Raw genomic sequence first — 24,768 nt, forward strand, 5'->3', positions numbered from 1 at the left:
GCATTAACATTGGGAGGATTTCCAAGACATCGGGTAGTTCGTGCCTAGAGCTCCGAAAAGCATTAATATTGGGAAGATTTCCAAGACATCGGGTAGTTCGCGCCTAGAGCTCCGGAAGGCATTAACATCGGGAGGATTTTCAAGACAGATTAGTTGTATGGCCAAACCCATGAGCTGAAGGAGCTCTATAAATAGGTCATCAGAAGAAGAGAGAAGGACTTCCGACTCAACACACAAAGTCTATCTCTTTATCCTGTACTTTTCAATTCATAGTCTCGGATTTTATCTTTCAAGCTTTTCAGATTATCCAAGTTCTTCATTTTTCTAGTGTAAGCTTACTTTCTTGCAATTTAATTTCAATTGTCTTTACATTCGAATTTAATTCAAGTCTTTATCGCTTTAATCTATTTTATCGCACTTACATTTCTGTCATTTCTTTTATTGCATTTACATTCGTTACACTTATCACAAAAATCCTAAAAATAGTCATACAAAGCTCAATCATCCTTGACCTCAAGGAAGAAAAAGAACCTAGGCCAAGAGGAGGTTCCTTGCTTGGCCGATCAATCGTTTGATTAAAAGTCAGAAGCGCAAACACACTCACACGATCTTTCCATCCAAGCGATCAAGTGGCTTGGTGGTGGCATGCCTACGCATATCAAGAGAAGAAGGACCAAAAACTCCTTCCATCGGCCTATCCGGCCGAAAAGAGGGAAACATGAAGATAACTAGAAATTTGCTGTTGTCTGAATTTCTTTTCTGCTGTTCTATCAATCAAAATACCAAGATACTTACCCTACATTAATGTAAAGGTTATCACACTACTTACCACATTGAGTAGTTGAAAATAAGCTGTTGGACCAAAAGGAAGGTGGCTTATAAATCAAGCCATCTGGTACACCACGATGCTCATGAACCAACACAACATCTGTAAAATTGTGTGCACGGCAAGTTTAAATGATTTCAGAAATAACCTGCAGGATTTGAAAGAATAAAAAAATTTAAACGTATGCTCTACTATGGAAAAGGAGCAAAGCTTCAAAGCCAGGCAGGTATGTCCTTAAATTTGAAAGGTTGTCAACAGGTACCAACTCTTTCGATTAACACATTGCAAGAATAAGAAAAACACGACAATATCAAAAAAAACTAAAGCAGTTACACCTCAAAAAGGAGATAAAATCACACCATATTCTGGAGTAAAGGGGTCAAACTAGAAATAAATTGTAGCACAAAAAATGATAAACAATAGAAAACACACAAACAATCAAGCACAATAATTAACATAGTGACTACACAGAAAACATCTTCCACTAACTCAATATCTCGCAACGCATGGTTGGTTCATAAGAAGTGGTCAAACAACATCATATATATATATAAAAGTTCAGAGTAGAGCTCCCTCTAATTTCTCGTGTCAGCAGTTAGATTTAAATGACAGAGCTTTTGATGAGTCAAGTATTCTTTGAGAGGGAAAAAATTATTTCCATCTTTTATCCTCTTTCAGATTTTCTATTTTCCTTATCATTCAAAGGCTGTACTGCATATTTCTAGATTTAATTTGATCTCTTATATCTCAGATCTCCAGGTAAGAACACCAAAAACAAAACTGGTAAACAACCATGCAGTCCGAATGCATCAAGAAGCAACTACAGATTTAAGTACAACCAAAAAGAGAGGAAAAAACTAAGCAGAAAAAGATAGGCAAAACGGTCCACCAACCTGGCCACCACTATTCTTTTGTTGTGCATTGGGAAAAACAAGTTTCAGTTCCTGCAACAACAGTGTCATTGAACAATAATCAAAACCAGCCTTGCATGATACCCACCAAAATGAACACAAGAAGTGCAGCTAGAAGAATAAAATTATATGATGCGAAAAGAAAGAGGCTAGGCCAACCTTTGCAAATTGTATCAGTGAAGCACTCGGATCCCTGGAGGTAGTTAGCAAAATTTTGGGGTCTCTTTGTGTGTTTACATACTCATCATCAATATGTGACATTGGGACTAGGATTCAGAAATAAAAATCGTGAAGAATCAACAGCATACCCAAATGAAAAAACAAAAATTACATGTTGGTGCTTCAAACTACTGTCCAGAATATGATAAATTACCAAATACACAAGAACTTCAACACTATGATATATAAACATGAACTTTCACATATAAATTATCATATATCAAAGAATTTCCATAGACCCACACCGGCAATGTTTTCGTCCTCCAAATCGATATCTTGACGAAGGGCGGCTTCCTCATTCCGAAGCTCAGTGGGTATTGGTTTTCCCTCTGCAAAAAACAAAATGTCCCAAAATTGTTAGCAATTCACTGACCCCAACACAAAACTCCAACTTAGAAATGAAGAAAACAAGTACAAAAAAGAGAGAACCTTCTAGAGCTTCTCTGATCTTGCGATTCTTCTCATAGAGCAACCGTTGTTTGCCTTCTAAGTTCTTTCTGTATAAGTACTCCCTCGTTAACCTCTTAACTTTTGGGGGCAGCATACTTGCTCTCTGTAACAGAACCTGTTGGAAAAAATGGCTCACCTAAAGGATACAAAGGTTTTGGCGCTCAAAGGAAGAATTTGAAACTTCCTAAAAGCGACCGGTCGCTGGGCATTTGCGACCGGTCGTTTTGAAGCAGATTCGAGGTCTGGAGCTAAACCAAGGAGCGACCGGTCGCCAGTTCTTTGCGACCGGTCGCATGAAGCACGAGCGACCGGTCACCAGACATTTGCGACCGGTCGCTGAGAAGCAGATTCGAAGTCTGTAGGGAAAACTTCTGGCGACCGATCGCCCATTCCTGACGACCGGTCGCTCCAGTCGTGCTGTGACGTTTCCTTACGTGTTTTCAACTGTGTTTTCGATGGCTATCACTTTCCACATGATTTCAGAAGCTTTGTGGGTCACTTCTGAGTTAATTGAATGTTGACTACGTGCTGGATAAGTTGGGAGAGCACTCATGGCTAGTTGGTTATCTTATTTCAAAGATATCACTCTCCATTTTCTGGTGTAAGTGGGAGGTGGCTGAGTTGGATTCTATTTACCTACTTGATCTGACATTTAGTCTAAGTGGTGACTAAAGGGAAGAACGTGGAGGACAAGCTGATATCTTATCTCTTGTCTATTGGCTTGTGTAGGAAATGGGGTGAAGTAAGATAACACAAGAGGAGAAAACAAGTTGGATAATTAGGAAGTGGCTGGTGCAGGAAGTTGTAGTTTTCTGTGAGAGTTTCAGAAAAGCCAAGGGGAGAGCAAGAGAGTTCTCTAAGTGTATCAAGGTGTTGAGCAAGGGTGTGAGAGAAACAGATTGTGAGGGTAGTGTTCTAAGGGGGTTTTTCCTTTGTAAACCAAAGTTGTAACCTATCTTCATTAGTGAAATTTCTCAAGGTGATCACCAAAGAGGATGTAGGCAATTTGCTGAACCTCTATAAACACTTGTGTCATTTGTGCTTGGTTAATTTCTGTGTGTGTGTGTAAGACTCATCCATCATTGAGTTCTTTGTCTAAAGTCCATCAACAACAAGATCTTAAAAGGGCAGTGAGTTAGTCTTTAATTCACAACAAGTGGTATCAGAGCTGTGTTTGGCAGCTGGTGCTAGTTCTTCTCTTGGAGTGCTAGTGTGTTGAAGATGGCAAGTGACATGGAAGCTGAGAGTGGTAGCAGTTCACAGCATATGAAGCAACCACAAGTAGCAAGCATGAAGGTGGAGTTAAAGCCTTTCACAGGGAAGGAGAACTTCACTCTTTGGCAACGAAGGATGAGGTCAGCTCTTACACAACAACAGCTCCATGTTGTGTTGGTTGGCAAGGAGAAGAAGCCAGCAAGCATGACGGATGATGAGTGGGGAGTTCTTGACGAGTTAGCCAGAGGAGCTATCGAAAACTATCTCTCCGATGAGGTGCTCATCAACGTGATAAAGGATACAGCGAAGCAAACATGGGAGAAGCTCGAAGAGATGTTTGCAGGGAAATCGTTGTCCAACAAACTCTTCCTCAAGGAAGAACTCCTGAATCTTAAGATGGAGGAGGGAGGAAATCTAATGGAACATCTAAGTAGTTTTAATAGATGTGTTGCTGACTTGCAGAGAATGGATGTGAATTATAGTCCGGAGGATAAGGCTCTCATGTGGTTGACATCCTTACCTTCGTCCTATAAACACTTCCGAACCACTCTTATGTTCGGAAAGGTTACTCTTGATTTTGAGCCTGTGGTGCAAGACATCATGACACACCATAGGATGACTCAACGTTCGGGAGAAAACTCTCAAGGCGAAGGTCTAGTTGCAAAGACCGGAGAGAGAGGTCGTTCAAAGAGGCGTGAAGGCAAGAAAGGCAATAGAGGAAGGTCCAAATCCAAGGCGAAAGATGGTTGTTTCGAGTGTGGGTCAAAGGAGTATTGGAAAAAGAATTGCCCCATATGGAAGGAGAAGAAGAACAAAGGGAAGAATGCAGCAAACACAGCGGAGGATGTCATGGAAAGTGATGGTGAGCTTTTGTGTGTTAATAGCAATGTTAAAACAAATGCATTGGCTAATTCTTCAAGGTGTTCCTCTTCCGATTGGATTTTGGATTCCGGATGCTCATATCATATGTGCTCAAACAAGGAGTGGTTTGACACGTATGAGAAAGAAGATAGCAGTGAAGTGATGATGGGGGATGGCTCAATGTGTAGAGTCAAAGGAACCGGTACAATCAAGGTAAAGATGCATGATGGGGCTGTTAGGACGCTTGGAATGGTAAGGCATATTCCAAAGTTGCGTAAGAATCTCATTTCCCTTGGAACTCTTGATAAGAATGGTTATTCATTCAAAGCAAATGGAGGGAAACTCATAGTCTCAAAAGGTTCACTTGTGATTATGAAGGGAGAGATACAACCTAACTGTCTATATAGGTTGTGTGGTACAACAATCATAGGTGGAGCAGCTGTATCTACAAGCAAGGACTCGGAAGATGAAACTCAGCTTTGGCATTTGAGGCTAGGGCACATGAGTGAGAGGGGCATGCAGGAACTACACAACAGAAAATTGTTGAAAGGTGTTCAAAGTTGCAAGCTTGAGTTCTGCAGATTTTGTACCATGGGAAAGCAATCAAAAATAGCTTTCAAGCAGCGAAACAAAGAGGAAGAAAGCACGGGTGTGCTTGATTATATTCACACGGATGTATGGGGGCCATCACCGGTTAAATCGAAGGGTGGAGCTCGCTATTTTGTGACTTTCTTGGATGATTTTTCCAGGAAGGTTTGGGTCTACTTCATGAAGGAGAAATCTGAGGTCTTCACCAAATTCAAAGAGTGGAAGGCGGAAGTAGAGAACCTAACCGGAAGAAAGATCAAGATCCTAAAGAGTGACAATGGTGGTGAATATAAGGACAGCAAGTTCCTTGAGTTTTGCAAAAGTGAAGGCATTAAGAGGCACTTTACCGTGAAGAAGACACCCCAACAAAATGGAGCTGCGGAGAGGATGAACCGAACTCTCATGGAGCGTGAGAGATGTATGAGAATTCATGCAGGGTTGCCCGAATCTTTTTGGGCAGAAACGGTTAACCACGCTGCCTATTTGGTTAACCGATCGCCTTCAAGAAATCTTGAGTTCAAGTGTGCAGAGGAGGTATGGTCTAATAAGTCAATTGATTATTCGAATCTTAAGGTGTTTGGGTGCAGTGCATTTGCACTTATTCCTAGTGATGAAAGATCCAAGTTGAAGCCAAAGTCTCTTGAATGTATTTTCATTGGATTTGAGAGTGGTGTGAAGGGCTACAAGCTGTGGGATCCAGTGAACCACAAGAAGATACGCAGCAGAAATGTTGTGTTTGATGAGAAGACCATACCTATGAACAAAGTCAAGAATTCAGAGGCAAAGGAGGATGTTGTTGAGAAAGAAACAACCATTGAAGTTCCACTCAAGAAGGTGTCAAGAAAGACTTCACGAAAACAGCCAACTGAAGACGTTCAGGAGGAGGTGGAGTCTGACATTGAAGAGGAAGAAGCTGGGCAGCTTCAACAACACACTCAAGAAGAAGAAGAGGCTCAAGAACAGGTGGAGCCATCATCTATAGCTCGGTCCAGGCCCAAGAGAACCATCAAACCACCTCAAAGGTTTGGATGGGAGACGGATGCAGTTCACTATGCCCTAAATGCTAGTGAAGAAGAACCAACCACGTTCCAAGAAGCTGTTGAGAACAAGGAACGGGAAAGTTGGATGGAAGCTATGATGCAAGAGATGGAATCTCTACACCAAAACTCAGTTTGGGAGTTAGTTCCTAAACCCAAAGGTCGCAAGGTTATTGGCTGCAAATGGGTGTTTAGGAAGAAAGAAGAAATGCATGAGAAGGGTGCCACCTTATTCAAAGCTCGGTTGGTGGCAAAAGGATTCCTGCAAAAAGAGGGAGTTGATTATGATGAAATCTTCTCTCCGGTGGTGAAACATACTTCTATACGACTACTACTCTCCATAGTAGCACAAGAGGACATGGAGGTGGAGCAAATGGATGTGAAGACTGCTTTCCTTCATGGTGAATTGGAGGAAGACATCTACATGAGCCAACCTCAAGGGTTCATTGAAGCAGGGAAGGAAAATCTGGTTTGCAGGTTGAAGAAGTCTTTGTATGGGCTGAAGCAATCTCCAAGGCAGTGGAACAAGTGCTTTGATTCTTACATGATGAAGATTGGGTATAGAAGATGTGAATCTGATTGTTGTGTTTACTCTCATGCATTCAAGGATGGTAACTTCATCCTTTTGCTTCTTTATGTTGATGACATGCTAATTGCATGTAAGGACATGTCAAAAATCCAGAATTTGAAGACATTGCTTGGAAGGGAGTTTGACATGAAGGATCTTGGTGCTGCACAAAAGATCCTAGGAATGGAGATAAGGAGAGACAGAAAGGAAGGCAAGTTGTGGCTGTCACAAAGCAAGTACATTTCCAAGGTACTTGAAAGGTTTAATATGATGGATTGCAAACCGGTGTCTACTCCTTTGGCGGAGCATTTTAAGTTAAGTGCAAAAGAATGTCCTTCTACGAATGTGGAGAAGGAAGAAATGAGTAAAGTTCCATATGCAAGCTTGGTAGGGTGTCTCATGTATGCAATGGTGTGCACACGCCCCGACTTAGCCCAAGCCGTTAGTGTGGTGTCAAGGTATATGGCGAATCCTGGAAGGCAACATTGGACAGCAGCAAAATGGATTCTCAGGTACTTGAAGGGCACCAAAAGGCTTGGGATATTGTTTGAAAGACAACAAGGAAATGCATGTGTGTCAGGGTATGTAGATTCTGATTATGCAGGAGATTTAGACAAGAGGAGATCCACCACAGGATATGTCTTCACTTGTGGTGGAGGACCGATTAGTTGGAGAGCAGTGTTACAATCGGTTAGTGCCTTGTCTACTACGGAAGCGGAGTATATGGCGTTAACGGAAGCTTCAAAAGAAGCGGTATGGCTGAAGAGATTGGCAAAGGAATTCGGGATAGCTCAAGACTTGGTGGTGATTCTAAGTGATAGTCAAAGTGCTATTTGCTTAGTAAAGAATCAAGTGTTCCATGGGAGGTCCAAACACATTGATGTGAGATACCACCGGATTAGGGATTGGGTGAATGATGGAGACATCACAATAATGAAGGTTCATACAAATGAGAACGCTTCAGATTGCCTAACAAAGCCAGTCACAGCAGCAAAGTTCAAGCATTGTTTGAGCTTGCTCAATCTTGTTACATGCTAAAGATTGAGGTGGAGTTCTTGAGAGTTATCAGGGCGATTCTCAAGACATTACAGATGTCCTGGAAGGCAATGATGTCCACAAAGAGTATTAGGCTCGCCATGGTGGAGATTGTTGGAAAAAATGGCTCACCTAAAGGATACAAAGGTTTTGGCGCTCAAAGGAAGAATTTGAAACTGCCTAAAAGCGACCGGTCGCTGGGCATTTGCGACTGGTCGTTTTGAAGCAGATTCGAGGTCTGGAGCTAAACCAAGGAGCGACCGGTCGCCAGTTCTTTGCGACCGGTCGCATGAAGCACGAGCGACCGGTCGCCAGACATTTGCGACCGGTCGCTGAGAAGCAGATTCGAAGTCTGTAGGGAAAACTTCTGGCGACCGGTCGCCCATTCCTGACGACCGGTCGCTCTAGTCGTGCTGTGACGTTTCCTTACGTGTTTTCAACTGTGTTTTCGATGGCTATCGCTTTCCACATGATTTCAGAAGCTTTGTGGGTCACTTCTGAGTTAATTGAATGTTGACTACGTGCTGGATAAGTTGGGAGAGCACTCATGGCTAGTTGGTTATCTTATTTCAAAGATATCACTCTCCATTTTCTGGTGTAAGTGGGAGGTGGCTGAGTTGGATTCTATTTACCTACTTGATCTGACATTTAGTCTAAGTGGTGACTAAAGGGAAGAACGTGGAGGACAAGCTGATATCTTATCTCTTGTCTATTGGCTTGTGTAGGAAATGGGGTGAAGTAAGATAACACAAGAGGAGAAAACAAGTTGGATAATTAGGAAGTGGCTGGTGCAGGAAGTTGTAGTTTTCTGTGAGAGTTTCAGAAAAGCTAAGGGGAGAGCAAGAGAGTTCTCTAAGTGTATCAAGGTGTTGAGCAAGGGTGTGAGAGAAACAGATTGTGAGGGTAGTGTTCTAAGGGGGTTTTTCCTTTGTAAACCAAAGTTTTAACCTATCTTCATTAGTGAAATTTCTCAAGGTGATCACCAAAGAGGATGTAGGCAATCTGCTGAACCTCTATAAACACTTGTGTCATTTGTGCTTGGTTAATTTCTGTGTGTGTGTGTAAGACTCATCCATCATTGAGTTCTTTGTCTAAAGTCCATCAACAACAAGATCTTAAAAGGGAAGTGAGTTAGTCTTTAATTCACAACATAACCTTATACTATGCCGTTTAGCAAGAGCAGCAGATTAGATGATGCCTAGTGAGATAGTCTCTTGCCTCTTCGTGTGAGCCTGTAACTGTGTCTGTGAGAAGGGAACCTTACAAAGCAACGAGAGAGAAGAACAGAGGGAGAACGAGAGTAGGAGTTTACCGCTTTGAAGGGTAAGCATGTAATTACACAAAAGAGATTACGTTTTTGTGTGTGGAGAAATTATAGGATAGTTGTACGGTAGAAGGGATACTTGCCTCCTTCCCTCCCTTATAAGGAGATATTCCTTCTTCTTGAATTCTATCAATCAAAATTTGATATATCTGTAAAAATAATGTATCAAAATCACAAAAAGAAAAGTTTTCTGCACACATGTCACAATGCTATTAACAAGAATGTAGGAGCTCTAACTTACAGGAAAGGAGGAAAGTATTTTCCTTGTATAAATTAGAGTGCTGCTATTTCCACACATCTGTTTTATCTTCCCACCCATCTTATCTTCTCACTCACCATATAAATTTTAAACACAATCCTATTTTTCCACCCACCAATATTCCTAAATACCCTTTTAATTATTACCTCATTCCCTCTCTCCTTTTATCTCTCTAACGCCCCCACACACACACACACACTCTCTCTCTCTCTCTCTCTCTCATTTTTTCTGTATCTTATTTTCCATCTCTCTCTCTCTCTCTCTCTCTCATGTTTACTATTCAAACTAAAACTGTTTTTTTTGTTGGTAAATATGGATTCTGTTAATATAATCATATTTATGCTCTTAGCTTCCTAGTATTGTAAATAAACTCTTTCTAAGGCCAGAAATCTACTGAACTTTGCAGTAAAAAGATATAAAACACCCTTGCAAACACACATGGAAATGTCAAAGAGTACATAGCCAAACAGATAAGGGAAAAACAACAGTACTCGCCCAATTCACATGTCTCACCCTCAAATTTGTTAAAAGGCCAAGTTCAATCATCATCATATGCTACTGTTTCTCTAGTTATGACAGTAGACCTTTTTTCTCTTTCTTTTTTCTTAAGTCCTTTCAAGTCATTTTATAATAGGGTTAAATTTGTCTTTAAAAGTTCAAAGATAAGGTGGACGGGAAAATAGGACAGGTGAGTGGAAATAGCAGCACTCTTCTTTTAAAAGGGAAATATCAACCATGTGGTCTACTCATGTTCTAACATATGTACAAGTTATATGTAGCTATTAAGCTGGGCTTCCGAAATTTTAAACAAAATCACTTATCACCCCAAATAAGCAATACCAAATGCGTACTTAATATTTTATAGTCTCTTTTTTTTCTTTTTTTGGGGGGGGGGGGGGGGGGGGTGGGGTGGGGTGGGTGGGTAAAATGCCTTTTGTTTTAACAATAGTTTCGAAATTTTTCTCTAATTAACTTCAAATCACAACTAAAAGGGTTTAAATTTGTAAATATTTTTCAAGAAATGTTCAAAATCATGTTTGTTGAATACAATTTTTAAACCGATATTCTAAAATTTTCTTCTACCATTGAGGTTCTTAAAACAAAAAACTGTACACATGCATTTTCACTTCATTCATGTTATAACTTGGGGTATGCATGGCTCATAGAAACAGGGTTCAATATAATGTGCAGAAGAGGAAAATGTATACCAATTAACAAGTATTTGATGATTGTGTACAAGAAAAATCACATGCACAAAATTCCTTACATGGCATTATTTTGCCTTAAAAGTAACTAGATTGAACTTGCAATAGTTCTAGTTGCGCCAGCAATCGCAGTCGTTGATTTCAATCTGGAGTCACCCTGCTGGCCTAGATCAATGAGCACCACCTGAGCAGATTCTCCATAGTTTACTCTGTGTTCCTCAGCTCCAAATATCTTCTCCAATATCCACAGTGCTTTCTCTTGAGCCTTGATGCTCCCTGATTCTAGAACCTTTATGATGGCTGGTGTGGGAGCAATTTTCCCCATAGGAATATTCGCCCAAGATTCCTTCGTCTTCTCCGCTTCCCTTTCTCCATGCAAAACAAATCGGAGTAAAAGGACCACACCCGGGGGTGTTGGCCAAAGGCCCTCCGATGCCTAAGTTAGGTTGGGTGTTTCAAGGAAAACCAGGTGGCCGGAGCCGTGTGTGAGAGAGAGAAAGAACAGGAAGGGAGAAGGGTTTATGAGAAATGCAGCTGTTCGGGCTTGCTTGTCTACTGGGAGTGTTTCCTGCCACGTCAGTAGCCTGCATTACTGGTGTGAACTGCAGCTGCTTGCTCTTCTTGAGCCCTTGGGCTGTGCATCTCCTTGCCATGGCTTGGTCACTGTTGATCTACCCGATCCTGCCATCAGGGATGGGGTAGCGGATCTTCTAGTGTAGAGCAGATGTGATGGCTTCGATCTTGTTGATCCACAGTCGGCTTAAGATTCGGTTGTAGGGGGAGATCTCATCGATGACCATAAAGGTTTGCGAGCAGACCACCGGGGGTGAATGGATGTCAAGGTCAATCGTTCCCACAGTGATCAATGTGGCCCCATTGAAGCCGGTGAGTGAACTAGCAAGTTTGTTGATCTTGGGCTCCAATCCCATCTATTGGATAACAGATAGTTGCAGGATGTTGGCTGCACTTCCCTCATCCACATGAACTCGCTCGATCACAGCTTGTTCAATTTGGATGCAGATGACTAGGGCATCATTATGTGGTAGATCAAGCCCGATCAAGTCCTTTTTTTGAAAGCCGATGATGGGTGTATCTTCAACGACTGGATCGCTAGTCATGACTTGGGAGATGTAAGTTGCTTGCGCGATCTTTCTCTTATGCTCCTTAGTGGTCAGCCCGAACTCTTGGGAATCAGCTAGAATGGTGTTGATGCGTATGATCTTTTGGGAAGGTTCCTTTGCAGCTGCATCACGATACGATCATTGTCCCAAAGTGCGTAGTGATCGGTTCATAATTGTATATCATTTTGTACCCTTCTAGCTTATGATTTGGTTATGTTATTGAGTTAAACTTGTGCTTTTAATCCATTTTCTGTTTTGATAAGTCCATAATTTCATACACTTGCTTGCCTTCTTTACTTAGTGATTTTGCTTAGTTTCTCTTTATTTTGAGTCACTTACCTCTATTTGTGTGTTTTGTAGGTTAAGATAGCAAGAGATCACATTTGATGCAATCCATGCATGTTAAGGGCTGATTGGCAAAGAGCAAGAGCTTAAAGACAAAACCAAAGTTGGGCCACACTTCTTGTCAGTCCAGTTTCGTAAGTCACCTTGCAGGTCTCATTTCAGCAATCTGAACAACTCGGATGAGGAGACATTCTTCATAGAAGTTGTTCAATTGGGTGTCTAGTATAACATATCCAAAATTCAGCCCAATTGAACATATGTGGAGTCCTTAGCCCGTCCAACACTGAACCATGCTCAGGAGGATTTGCAGCTGCCAGCTTTGAGCCTTGTCTCCTCCTTTAAGCCATGTGCCTCACCCATGCTGCAACTGACTTTGGATCCAACATAATGAGTGAAGTGGGGAGGCATTCCAGCTATGAAATTCTAAAGGAGCAAGTTGGTACATGCTGGAGCTATTATAGAGAAAGCATGTGCATGCATGTAAAGCAAAGAAATGAAATGAAGTCAATTCCAGTCTCTGTTCGGCTGCCAACTTGCAAGGCCCAAAACGCACACTTCTACTGCTCCGATGGGAATACTTTCTTCATAGAAGTTGTTCCAATGGGTGTCTAGTATAACATATCCAAATTTGAGCACCATTGGATACGTTTTGAAACCTCTGGCCTTCCTACACCAAGACTGGTTCAGAAAACTCGTTTTTCAGCAACCAAAAGGCAACCACATGGGTTGGCAACCAAAAGGCAACCACATGGGTTGGCAGCAAAGGCAGCCACAACTGATCACCTTTGAACCCATGTGAAGATGCTTGAGGTGCAGCAAAAGATGAAGGATGGTGTGGGAGTTCATCATGTTGTTCCTCCCTCTTAGCCCTATAAATAGAGAAGCCTTCAAGCTTCAAAACACACCCCAAGGGGGGGAGCTCTCAAACACTTCTCTAGAGCTCCCTTCCCTTCTCTCCCTCAAATTCTCTTAGTTTCCTTTCTAGTTTTCAATTGTTGTAATGAAATATTTGTGCTGAAATTCTCCTTAAGTTTTTCAAGTTCTACTTTACTTTTATTTGTAATGTACATTCTTTCTTAAGTATTCAAGTTTAATTAGTTTCCAAGTTTCAATTATGATTTTTGTTCTTATTTATTATGCTTATAAGTTAATATGCTAGTTTGAATGATTGATCACCATTTAGGCTTGCATGTTAGCTATCTTGGTTTGAATTAAGAGTAGACACCATGCTTTAATTCGAATTGAACTATGAATAGGAAGAGTATGTATGGACATTCGACAACAGGGATTAGATACATGCTTGGTTGTTTAAATTGTTCTTCTATGCTTAATGGGTTCCTAATGCTTAGTTTTAAGTTAGACAACAAATGATCAAATTAGGGAATTAGGAACACAAGGTTATGACCAAACACCATGGCTTAATCATACTTTAGCTAGAATCAATCCGTTAATCTAATTGAACTTGGGAACTTATTTGCTTGAGTTATTTCATTCTTTCTTGTTTTATTTATTTTCTTTTTTCATTTCTATTTTGTGTAGGGGAAACAAATTGGATCATTCAATCACCAATCCTCGTGGGATCGACCTCGCACTTACATATGCTATACTACCAAACGGCTCGTGCACTTGCGAGTATCACAAGTTGAGGATGCAGTTGAAACCATTTTGGTGCAGCTGAATCGAAGCAACACGTAGCGCTCTGCTGTCGCGAAGACCTCTGCCAAGGTTTGGCTTGGAGTTATGGCCAGCTCATGGTACATCTCATGTTCAGTTGGCAAGCCCTTCTTGAAAGCTGAGGATGCAACTTGGTCATTGCATCCTATGATGTTCGCATTCTCAGCCTTAAACCGTCTGAGGTAGTCTCGAAGAGACTCGTTTTGCTTCTTGCGCAGGTTGAACAAGTGGTCTGCATGCTTTCGAACTGTCTTGTAGGAGGTGTACTCCTTTGTGAAGATGAGGGCGAACTCTTTGAAGTTGCCTATTGACGCGGACGGTAGAGTGTGGAACCAGTCTTGAGCTGCTCCTCGTAAAGTCATTGATGGGCATATTTTATATCATATATTTAATCCCATTCTTAATATATTTTGGTTGATATTTTGGAAGAATTTTGATACTTTGAATTATATTTCCAATATAGGACTTTCAACTTCCTATAGAGCAAAACATAAACAAATGGACGAATTTTGGAGTAATTCCAGTTGGAGGACGTTCGTGAGTCACTTAGCTTGATCGTATCAAAATTTCAAACTTTTCTACCAAGCGGTTATTTTCTGGCAATAAAATAAATGAGCAATGCGTGGTGCTGGAATAGTGACGTTTTGGGCCTTTATTGCGTTTTTGGAGCCCAAGATGATCTCAGATGGGTTCGTGGCCTTCTGGAGAAGTGTTCAGAACGTTTTTATCTTTAAAACAAGCTATCTTGGGCCAGTTTTGGAGGAGATTTGAGGCCAAAACGTGGCTGGGCAAATTGTGGACAGATTCTCCTAATCCAATTTGGATTTTATATCCTTGTATTATTTTATTTTAACCTAGTTTCCTTGTGGGGATTGGGCAGCTGGGTTTTAGGAGGTATTTAAGTTATTTTTCACAACAATTTTAGGACTTCTCCTTTCAGCTTTGGAACGTGCTAGGGTTTTGGAGTTTTCACAACTTTTAAGGTGTTTTCATTCTTATTCATTATGATTATATTTCCTTGGGTTTTAGTTATGATTATGCGTAACTAACTCTCTTTTGCTAGGGTGAAGCCTTGAGCCTTAGCATGAATATGTGATTTTTATTTAATTGCTTATGATTGATTGCATGCATACTTTGAATTGTTAATCACTGTTTTAAACTGTCTAAATTGTCTTGATGCCTGATCACCATTAGGATCTTTAGAAAAGTAATTTGATGCAATTTTGGTCGGAAGGTTCCCTGAAATTGACGTTGGCTTCTTGTGATTAATAATTGTAATTTCACTTAAGATGAACATCACGTCTTAAGGATTGCATGGTTTTTCAAAGGGTTTTCACAAAACTTAATGAGTCTTTCATGTTCATATTTGATCAGAACGTTCAGACGGGTTGCATGTTAGATATACGTTCTATGTTGGAGGTTCCAAGTAGAATATAAATTAGGAAAACCTAACCTTCAAAGTGGCATGTGCAGATCATAAGTAATTGATAGAATTGCATAGGATTGTGACGGGGACGGCTAAACCCTAGTGCTTTTATTAATTGGTTTTTAAAACTTGTTTTTCTTCAACTTCCCAACATTTCAATTTCTTTTATTGTTAATTTAATCTTTTCAAATTCATAAATTTCAGATCTTTGATAAAATCTATTTTAATCATTAACTAAGAGTTAGTTTAATTACAAATTAGTCAAACAATCTTTGGGGACAACGACCTTGCATGAGCATTTATACTACAATTACCTTGTATTCTTGCAAGTATTTTCAGTGATTTTAACCCTCTTTGCGCAGGTTCTAAAAATCTTATCAGTCATCGCGAACACTTTGCACATCAGGGCGTCGTCTGCCTTGTACAGGATCATGGCGCTCTTGAAGTGCCTCAAATGGCTTTCAGGGTCTGAGTCTCCCTTGAACGGAGTGATGGATGGCATTGTGAACCGCTTTGGCGGTGGAGTTCGTTCCACTTCCTCGGTAAAGGGCGAGCAGTCGACTCGATCAATTTCCTTTCGCAGGACCTCCTCCGTGCTTCCTTTAAGTTGGAGACCTTGGAGTCGGTCATTCACTAACTTCTCGACATCCTCTGCTCATAGGGCTAGTGGCTCGGGTCGACGTCTTCGGTGCCTCGAGCGCCGCTGGTTAACTTCCTCCTCTACCGCCAAGGGTTGATCCCCTTGGTTGCTCTGCCCGTGGGGCAGATTAGGAGATTGAGCTTGTGAGGATTCCTCTGTGGCTTGTCGCCGTGTGTTGGTCCTTGAGCGGGCTGGTGAGTATCGATCATTGCGCTCGTCACACGGTTGTTCATGAACTCGAGCTCCTTGCGAACCCATCCTAGATTGAATACTTCCTTGTGGGCCCAAGCGGGCGTGGACATTGGACCGTGGGCCTAGCCTCTCGCGTACATTGGTCCTTGGACCTAACCTCGAACGGATCGTCGACCGGCTCAGGGTACGACGTGCAGATGTCCACGTCTCGTCAGCACAATCTCGCTCTCTTCCCTGCCCGTTTATCCCTGTCTGTCCAGCCTGGGATCTCTCGAACTGCTCGCTGGCATGCTCATGCGTCCTCCTCTCCTCATTACGGAGTCCAAGGTTTGGGCCTTGGTTCAAGTTGATCTGCCTGAGTAGCTGGCTAATCGGGTTGTTTTGATCGTTGACTCTTTGTGTGAGCTGATCAACCCGTGAGTTAAGGTCCGCCTGACTGGAGGAGTGCATCGGACCCAATGGCACATGGGCTAGGGCTCCGTTAGACGCGTACACAGGTGCATATGTCAAGTGCAGTGGCAGAGGAGGGAAAGGATGGATCTGCTCCAAGACTGGGGAGGGGTCAAAGTAGTCATGGGGCTGTGCAGCAAATCCGACAGCTGAGTGGTATGGCTGCTGTTGTGTTCTGACGGCAGGATGGCTCGGCAGAGCAGCTCCGGCCGCTGGCGCTTGTGGCTGCAAGGCTGTGGAGGTCACAGGACCATGCGGCGGCTGTTCTGGAATTCAAGCAGCTGTCTACGGTGGCTATTCTGCAATTCCGGCAGTTATATCGACCATGGTTAATTGAAAAAAAAAGTGTGGAAAATGAATTTGGAGCACGCTTTGAGTATTATTTCGCACTCTCAATGAAATCACCAATTTGTGGGAGCAATTTTCCCCACAGGAATATTTGCCCAAGATTCCTTTGTCTTCTCCGCTTCCCTTTCTCCCTGACAAATTGGAGTAAAAGGACCACACCCGGGGGGTGTTGGCCAAAGGCTCTCCGATTCCTAAGTTAGGTTGGGTGTTTCAAGAAAAACCGGGTGACCGGAGCCGTGTGTGGTGGCCGGAGCCTTGTGTGAGAGAGAGAAAGAACAAGAAGGGAGAAGGGTTTATGAGAAATAATTTATGCGGAGTTTCAATAGGAATTCAGACGTACCTCAATCCTTGTGTGTAGCCAATATTTATAGAGAGTCTCAGAGGCTTTAATTTGGCGAGGTTGGTGGGGTTGGTGTATTTAGGGGTTAGGGATTTAATCAAATCCCTAATTAAGACAAAAATCAAAGACATCTAATTTAAATCAGATAACCTCTCCTAATTAATTCAGATAATCCCCAATTAGGCTAGGTAACTCCCAATTAGGTCAAATAATTCCCAAATTGGTTGGCCTAATTATTTGACCTAGAGTGAGATATTTTGCTTCCACAGCTGGAATTCCTGACATTTTGGCTATGCAAATGCTTCCATTTTCCCACATTTCATCGCGCAAGAGTGTCGCGAGGGCGCTCAGCGCAGCTTCATCTGCTTCCCTCTCCTCACCTTCCACTATTTGGATTATTGGAGACACAGCACCTGCCTTGACCAAACAAAATGTGCTTTTCACAAAGCAGTAGCTATTATGAACCTCGCAAAAACCATCTGCAGAAGGAGGAACACATGACCACCTTGATTTCCTTGACTTACTTAGAGATGACGAATTCTGCGATAATTGAGCTAGCGACGTAGCAGCCCTGCATTTAGTAACCGATGATCCACTCGAGAGTAACTTAACAAGCAAAGGAATTACCCCTTGTTCTGCTGAATAAAGCTGTAATTTCTTATCAGAAGGATTCGTGAACCGAATCAATAGGCCTGTAACGCTTTCTTCTAACCAGCATGTCGTCTCTTTTGAAACTTCAAATCTTGAAGTCAAAATGGATACCATAATGGGCATCAAATTTGCTTTCTTTAACGTATCTGTGAGTTTTTTGTCACAATTGGGAAGATGACTAAGTATGCCAACTGCAGCAGCTTTCTCGCTGTCGAATGTTGATGATGAGATAATATTGATGATTGTTTTGATATAGGTTTCTCCTAGTTGGTCTGTCAACTCTTCAGCCAAATCTTTAGAGAGAGTGTAAAGCAGATTCAAGGCACTGCTCCTGATTTTAATGTTAGTTTCCATCAGGAACGGCAGGAGAAGCTGAATTGCACCATGTTCTTTCATCTTTCTTCTAACTTTGCCTGCTCTGGAATGGGAGGCAATACTATTAAGTGCTTGTAATAGGTGATTTTGAATAACTGGACTTGTGAGATTTAAAAGTGAGAGCATCTGCTGAGCACATCTGGGTTAACAAGAATAGATTCGGATTCGGCAATCTTTGCAAGAATCGCTGATGCAGGCTCGCGAAGATTCATAAGCACTGATGTCACAGAGAAGAGGAGCTGAAGCAGAGATGCTACAATGCCCGAACTGATCAACCGGTGGACATTTTCTGTCGGTTTGATAGATTTTGCAAGGCACTTAAAGCAGATAACTTGGCTTCGAGCTTCCCTATGCTAAACATTCTGACAAGGGGTTCGATTGCACCATCTTCTCCAAGGGAAGCTCTACTTTGATCTGTGAGCTCCATCCTCGAGAGTGCTGTTGCCATCAGAATCTTACTCATGTAAGAACCTGCAAACGCATAGAACGCATAGTTTATTAAGTGCCCTAGAATTTGCAGGACCGAGGGAGGTTGAAACGTTACCAAAACGAAAAGGGAGGTTAAAATATCATGTTCTATGTATCATTGACAAAATAAAGTTGGTCTATATGCAGACACTGATGTGCTAAATGGCTCAGCAGTATGATATCTACAGAATCTAAGGAAAGTGTATCCTATTGAATTTTTCAGTTCAGCTTTAAATGTTAAGACCACAAACTTAAGGTCAAATTCAAGTTAAATGTGAATTAGGGATCATCATTTTGCTATATGAACCATAGATAACATATCAGTCATTTCCATCTATATGGAAGTTTTGTAAGTTTTATATTGATAATTAACTGCGGTCAGATGAATTCATGCAATTAAATAATTCTAGAAAGCTCATGATCCAACGTTAAGTTAATATCACAATCATGAAAACCACATAATCATCAAAGCGAAAAGAGCTGCAAAAGTGAGAGGAAGCTTTTTGATCACCTTCGTTCAGGTACTGCACTAGTGGCTTAAAGTAACCAGCCTCCGCCATATGAAGCGCATTTTGAGTGTTGCTAGACAATGCATTCAACAACTTCCTTGCATGATGTGAAGCAACAAGGTCATCCCCATTCAGCAAGGCAACCAACATAACTATACACCCTTGAATCCGCCCAAGCCGCCGCCTGACTGACTGAAGATCTGAGAGATCCAGCAACAGCCCCACAGCTTCTTTTCTTTCTACTTCGTCCCGTACCAAAGATTTCACAACCGCGGACAAAAACCCAACATCTACCATCTTCTCCTGCACACTACTTTACAATGTGAGATAACCAATTACCATGAAAATCCCAAATTCTAAATTCAAGATTGATATGAAGAAGAAGAACAAATTACCTTGTTATCAGCATTATCTGAAGCAAGCCTTCTGTAACATCCCGACCCAAAATAAAAGGAATAGTGAATTAATTAATTTCAAGAATTATGAATTTCCAATTTTGCCCTCGGAGTAGGGGTAATTTGGTCATTTTTATTTGGGAGGATTTCGGTGCAGTGGTTGGTACCTTTACGTAGGTTGTACTGAGACGAGTCCGTAGACATGCGGTAGGCTTGAATCGGAGTTGTAACGAGAGAGATACGATCTAAAAACTTTCAATGGCACAATCGTAATTATTTCGAAGTTTATTTTTAATAAAAACAGAAAACCCTCTCTCTCTCCCTGTCGCGACCCCCCCCCCCCCCCCCTTGCGCAGAAGCCGCCGCCGCCGCCATGGTCCACCACCGGAGCTGGGACTGGTCCCAAAATGACCGGCTGGTCTTCCTCTTCCGACCCCAGCCAGGCTCAGCCGCCACCGCCGCTGGAATTCGCCGGAAATTGCAGAAAAACGGCCGGAATTTTCATAAACTTCACGGAGCTCGTTTGGGTGATTCCGGGCACCAAATCTTGAAATCCTGGTATGTTTTTCTAACCTCTCGACGTGATTTAGCTGCTGGTTGGGTTAGGTTTGAGAAATTTCTGCGTTTTGGTAGTTAATTAAGCGATAGAAAATCTGCCGGTTTCGGCTTTCGATTTCGGCCACTTCCGGCCACTTTTTGGGGTATGTCCAAGAACAAAAGTGGCTCCAAATTAGGGGTATTACCTAGGGTAGGAGTCTTGAGCCGTGATTCAGAGTTTTTCCGGCGAAGCGATATCGCTTTGGATACCCACGCGCTGCCAGCGCGTATAGCGTCTCGTGGGCACTGTATCAGAAGGGAATTTTGTCCCAATGTGATCCCCTGGTTGTCACGAGCGTGTAGGATTTTACGGATCTCAATTCGGAAAACGTTTGAACCCCGAGCGGATTTTACATATTGTGTGATTTCCGGGTTCGATATGTTAGAACCGTTGGATCGCTTCCATTTTAATATATGTTGATCTAGGCATTCCTAGGATCGTGTAGGATTTCAAGGATCGTGAATCGAAGCCCCGGATGTTCCGATTCAATAAGTTAAAGTTTGTATTTTTACGATAACAGTCCGATCGTGTGATCGTGAGTGATCCGACCGTCCGATTCGGACCAAACTTGAAGGATATGTTTATTAAACCTTGTGCAACCCATAGGGACGTTCGGATAGTAAAACGGAGGTCGTGGGGCCCACGGGCCCGGTTGACCAAATTTGAAAGGTTTGACCCTCGGTTGACCATAAATCTTCCGAGGTAGTTTACTCTTCGAAAGGTACTAGAACGACCCGTTTGGATGAGTCTTGACCGTCTTTTGATTTATGTTGATTATGTGGGTTTGACATATTGGAGTGTCTTGAGTTTATATATAATATTTGAGAAAGTACTATCTTTGTTGATTATGTGTGGGGTACTTGGAATGTTAGTTGAGTGCTATTAGCACTACCTTAGGTACCTCCCCAGTTATGGGTTTTATGCTTGAGAGTTTGTTTTGCCCAGGTCCTTCGGAGTTAGTCCAAGCCCTTTGGAGTTTGTTTTGCCCAAGCCCTTCGGAGTTAGTCCAGGCCCTTCGGAGTTAGACCAGGCCTGTGATGTCTTCCTAATACGATGCCTTGGGAAGAAATTGAAAATGTTTCAATGTGTTTTTGTCGGATTTGGAATTGTGATAGATCTGAAATGTATAGTTGGTTCTATTGTAAATACTTGTCTATTATCGGAGTTGTGACCATTGAGAAAGAACTATGTGTGGCTTGATCCCTTAGTAAGGATACGTAGGCAGCCTAGGGTAGTGCCTACGTGCAGCCGCGGGCTAACTTTGTAATTGAGATGCGATTGTGTTAGGAGGATTAAACCTCGTATGTTGGATTTTTGGGAAGTTAGATGAGGAAAATTGCTTGTGGCCTTAATAATTATATTTGAGTTTGTAAATTGCCTTGCTTAAGGCATTATTTCACTTAAAGGTTTTATTGGCTGTTTTGTTTCAGATTGAGTGAAGGCTGGAGGCCGATTATGTGAATTGCATGAGATTATATTGTGTGTGCTGCCTGTTGGGATATTAAAATGTGAATTTTGTGTAGGTTGAAATTTGGGGAATGTTCAATTTACAGGGGAGACTCTGCCGAAATTTCGGTGGAAAGTCTCGTGCCCTTTTCCTTTTTGGGAAAGGAGGATATAGTTTCAATGAGTGTGCCTGACATCGGGGTGATGTCGGGAATTCCACAGGACTCGTCTCGGGCTTCCGAGAAATTTGGGGCGGGTCCTGTCACCTTCTCAATAATTGAACTATACATAGCCGGTTTTCTGATTTACTTGAACTTAACCGATTAAACAGAATCGGAATAACACCTTCATCACTAATCCATTCACTGCTAACCTTTTTGTCCCCAATCAACTCATTCAATTCCAAAAGAGCGAATTTGAGCTGTTCATCATCACCACACTTTATTTGCTAAGAAACTTCATCCATACCAAAACAAACCCTTTTCTCCTCTTGGATTTCCTCTTCCACTTCAATCTCACTAACAACCCCAGAATCATAAATAGTACTTGCAAATGAGCTCATATCAAACCTGGTGTTCATCAAATCTTTTATGTAACACTCCAATCTTGTCCTTCAAATCTGTGGACACTTCTAGACTGGCCAAGGGCACTAGACCCAATGACCTCCCAAGATCGTGAACCACATCCTCCACTTGTTTGATAAATGATTTTGTCCCTTGGGTTTTGAGTAAAGCCTTGGCTCGCTTAAGCTCTGACCCAAGAGACTCCACAGCCTTTCTCACTGGTGGGTGGTCCTTAAGCTTAATGATGTTGTCCATTAAACCATCAAGAATTGGAACTAATTTCTCAACCAATATTTCAAATTCAGTCAGAATTTCTCTTTGGGTTTCTGAGTATTGAGCCAAAGAACTGACCTCAGTGACCAATTCTTTTATCTCTATCAAAAGCTCTGAAAATCTTCTCTTCTCCATAGTTGTCATTGCCCTCTCTGTAAAGAAACAGAGCAGATTAAGAAAGATATATATCAGAGAGAGAGATGTATCTATATGTGGGAGCAATTTTCCCCACAAGAATATTCACCCAAGATTCCTTCGTCTTCTCCGCTTCCCTTTCTCCCTGCAAAACAAATCGGAGTAAAAGGACCACACCCGGGGGGTGTTGGCTAAAGGCCCTCCGATGCCTAAGTTAGGTTGGGTGTTTCAAGGAAAATTGGGTGGCCAGAGTCGTGTATGGTGGCCAGAGCCTTGTGTGTGAGAGAGAAAGAACAGGAAGGGAGAAGGGTTTATGAGAAATAATTTATGCGGAGTTTCAGTAGGAATTCAGACGTACCTCAATCCTCGTGTGTAGCCAATATTTATAGAGGGTCTCAGAGGCTTTAATTTGGCGAGGTTGGTGGGGTTGGTGGGGTTGGTGTATTTAGGGGTTAGGGATTTAATCAAATCCCTAATTAAGACAAAAATCAAAGATATCTAATTTAAATCAAATAACCTCCTAATTAATTCAGATAATCCCCAATTAGGCTAGGTAACTCCTAATTAGGTCAAATAATTCCCAAATTGGTTGGCCTAATTATTTGACCTAGAGTGAGATATTTTGCTTCCACACTATATATATATATAAGAGAACAAAGGAGAAAGTACAAGGAAAACAATAAGAAATTATTGGTAACCTGTCGGGCAAAAATCAAAGTTATCGATCCACTTGTGGGTTCTGAAAACGTGATGATCAAAAAGCCAAAGCAAAAAAATAATTTAAAACAAAACCAAAACTGCTGTTTCTTCTATCTTCTTTGGCCGTCTTGAAGAGAAAATTGGCGAGTGAAAGAAGGGTTGGAAGTCTGCAGTTTGGAATTTTGTGAAGAGGTATCAAAAGGGTCTTTGTCATACTACTCTGACTCGGTTTGCTATTGATTATTGTAATAATTATAATATCTTCCTGTTGTTCTTGTTCTTCGTCGTCCATTGAAACAAAAATGAAAGTCAGGAGAACCAGTCAAACACTAGCAATAAATTCTCAGCCTCTTGTTTGTTCTTTTCTCTCTATCTTTCTTTCCCATTTGCTTGCTTTCTTAGTTTTGTTTACTTTTTTTTTATGTTTTCAAACTACCGGAGCTTTATATTTTAAGTGGCTTTGAACAGAATTTGGGCTTCCTGGGTCAACTGCCGCATGTGTGGCTGCGTTGGTTCCAAATATCTTGTTGGCAAAACTAAAAAGAACATTCTGGAGAGGGGGGGACTTTAGAGTTAACTTTTGAGTTTGGACAAATTGGTTTGATTGTCCAAGTTTCTAGAAGGTGTGTGCTTTAGGAAAACTCACTGCATTTTCTGTGATATTGTGATTTGTGTACTTATTTTTAAAAGTTTTGAAGAATTTTAAATTGCTTGCATAGCATTCACAATAGGTCACTCGTGAATATGATCACCCCTTGACCCAAAAAAAGGGGTGATCATATTCAGGCTGTAGAGGCCAATACAACGACTATCCAGGAATCTGTAGATGGGGGCTTTGAATTGGGATTGCAGATCGATCACGTTCAATGCAACAATTGTACGGAATCAGGAGGGAAGTGTGGGCTTAACACGAGTAAGGCCTATGCAACCACATGTAATGCAAAAGGTATGTCTGTCCCTTGTCATTCTCTTATAAATTACAGACTAGTAAGATGTTAGAAGTTTTTGTGTCATTGAATCAAAGGATTGGTAGCATGAGGTTCGTCTGTTCTTACAATTTAGATAGCTACCTACGTGTGTGATTAGGCTCGTCTGTTAATTAATTAATAGTCCATGAGTTATAATGTCTGTTAATTTCCAGGTCGGAAATTGGGAATTGTGTGCTATATAGTCCTTGTCTGCATACAGAAGCAGAACACAGAAACTATAGGGCTCTTATTGATTCTATATTAATTAATTAATTAATATTTTAATAATAAGGTTTTTGAAAACAGATTGACTCAATTGAGTAAACAGATTGACAAAAAAGCTAGTTTTTGTTGCAATTGAGATAGTCTTTTTTTAACAATTGATTATTCATTTATCGATTAACATTTCTCTATCTTGTGGCTGTTTCAGGAAAAAAGAAGGAAATTGCAATAGGTAATATTTCACTTCTTTCACTTCTTTATAACAGTATTTATAACTTAAATGACTGTTTAAAATAACTAGGACCTTAACTAATAACTACCTAAAATAACATCATTAGAGAGGTTTTTATTTAATTATTTATGAAATATAAAACCTTAAATACTAAATCTTAATATCAAAAGGTTTAACCCTAATCCTTCAAATAAGTTCTG

General features: G+C 41.3%; 2 pseudogenes across 1 annotated transcript; both read right to left on the reverse strand.

Annotated features, from left to right (window-relative positions):
* Positions 1 to 728: 728 nt before the first annotated feature.
* On the reverse strand, positions 729 to 8,947 carry LOC148296308 (uncharacterized; annotated as a pseudogene). The gene is made up of 7 exons (XR_015833696.1): positions 8,866 to 8,947; positions 2,386 to 2,521; positions 2,202 to 2,285; positions 1,897 to 2,003; positions 1,720 to 1,770; positions 830 to 974; positions 729 to 767 (listed from the first exon to the last, which is right to left on the reverse strand). The product of XR_015833696.1 is annotated as an uncharacterized LOC148296308 (transcript).
* Positions 8,948 to 10,576: 1,629 nt separating this feature from the next.
* Positions 10,577 to 23,353, reverse strand: LOC110750133 (U-box domain-containing protein 24-like; annotated as a pseudogene).
* Positions 23,354 to 24,768: the final 1,415 nt, after the last annotated feature.

This window comes from Prunus avium, chromosome 2 (genome assembly GCF_965620075.1).
Source record: "Prunus avium chromosome 2, drPruAviu1.hap1.1, whole genome shotgun sequence".
In the NCBI taxonomy this organism is placed as follows: domain Eukaryota; kingdom Viridiplantae; phylum Streptophyta; class Magnoliopsida; order Rosales; family Rosaceae; genus Prunus; species Prunus avium.